Here is a 2,142-nt window from a genome sequence, read left to right on the forward strand (position 1 = left end):
TTTGTCCTATAAAAAATAAATTTAATATCATAATTACCTATGTAATTAATGTATACTCAAAATAAAATTACAAAAAAGTTATATAAAATATATGACTCATGCCTTAAAGTTTGAAATATTAAAAGATATTATAAAATATAGGGCTGAGTTCTATGGAGTCCACCTTTTTATCGGAGTCATCGGAGTCCATCTACGTTCTGCAAATAAAATATATTGTAAAACGTGTTATTTTGCAAAACATGTTACATAAATAGCATAACTTCAACAAAATCATGCAAATCTCATATATTTACGGTACAATATGTATGTTGTGCAATATGTTCTGCAACATGAACATTTATGTTCTGCAAACTAAACATGTTTTGTAGAATATATATTTTTGCAATGTTCTGCTTGTAAAATGTATGCAATCTACAAGATTTTTGATAGAATAGTGATGTTTGTCGAAAAATAATATGTTTTGCAATATTTTAAGCTATATTTTACTTGCAGAACATATATGGACTCCGAGGACTCCAATTAAAGGTGGACTCCATAGAACTTTACTCATAAAATATATTATAATATGGTTTTAAAGTGTAAATATATTCTATGTAGATGTTCTAAAAGTTAGTAGTGAGGTGTGTGACTTGGCTGATGATATCTCATTAATTGTACTTTAATGCTTATGTGTGGTCGCCATGCTAAATAGACAAAAGTTGGACCATTAGGTGGGAATTTGAGAAATAAAAGTAGCTAAAATGTTTGTCAGTTATCTCATGTGGTTATGTGTCTAGGCGTTGGCTCACACTTGCCTCTATACACCCATGTCATTTTGTGGGGCCAAAATTTAAGAAACTAAAAAAGTCATAAATGGGCAATTTTTAGGTTAGTTTCGAGGATTGTAAATGACTGACTCATTATTTTCCACTTGACTCCTTTGAGCTAAGCAAATAAGTAAAAAATGGCTTATTTTCAACCAAAATTGGTCATAGTCCACTTATTTTGTAAGTCGAAAATCTGTGTTTTTCTCATACTATATTATATCACAAGGGTTACACTACCTCCTCAAATACTCTTTTATGTTATTTCCTCCCATTTCTCCTCCAGCTATTGAATTTAATGAGATCACATTGATAGAGGCGCCCAAAGAGAAAGGGTAAAGTCTATGAATTATTCATGAATTTGTAATATTTATCCTTGAATTCACATGTAAGACAATTAAAAAAATATATTATGCAACAAAAAAGGAGGGGTGGAAGACAATTAAGAAAAAATATCTTAGAAAATAAAATGGAACATAAATGGAGTTAAAGATGTTTATAAAGATGAACATAAATGTTTATAAAGAGGAATTTGGGGTATGGTTGAACTTCATGGGAGAGTAAAGGGGTGGCCCATAAAACATGATTAACAACATTACATGAAATTAAAAATGTCACAAGAGAAGAACACACTACATTAGTTTGGTTGACTTTCCCCAACTACTCTTTATTTATGGGATGGGTGTTTGTTGTCCTAGAAATTTTAATATTAAAGAGGAAGCTCAGTTTGAAAATATTTGCAGCTAACAACTTCAACCTTATGGGAATTGCCACAAATTTTTTTGTTCGCTAATTGTATGTAATTTCTTCATATGGTAATGCAATCGACTATCAAATTTTAAATATATTTTGGAGGGTAATGCAAGAATATTTTATTTCCTATTTAGAAATCAAATTACCTGAGATTCATTTTCTTTTATTTTGCCTCAATCTTGAGTTCTATAAATCAGATTTTGAAAATTTTACAATCCATTCTAAGCTCACATAGTAATGTTTAATTCATTGATGGTTTAAAAAGTTGTTTGAAATATATAATACAAAATTTGAAAGAAAAAATAATTAGGAATTGTGCATTATTATTCTATTCGGTTTAATATACCTACTTTTTTGGGTTCAAATAATTGAAAGGCTAGAAAGTTCTATTTAATATATAATACCTACTTATCATTGGTTAAAGAATATTCTTTTATTTTAAATGGAACGACTAAGATAAAAAAGATCTAAGATTCCATATTAAATTGGTAGGATATGACCATAACTAGCAACAATTTGGATAAGTCCATATAATAAGAAATTAAGTTAGAAATATTATTATTAAATACGTTTAACTAAAATTGTT

Source organism: Apium graveolens, chromosome 6 (genome assembly GCF_009905375.1).
Source record: "Apium graveolens cultivar Ventura chromosome 6, ASM990537v1, whole genome shotgun sequence".
Lineage (NCBI taxonomy): Eukaryota > Viridiplantae > Streptophyta > Magnoliopsida > Apiales > Apiaceae > Apium > Apium graveolens.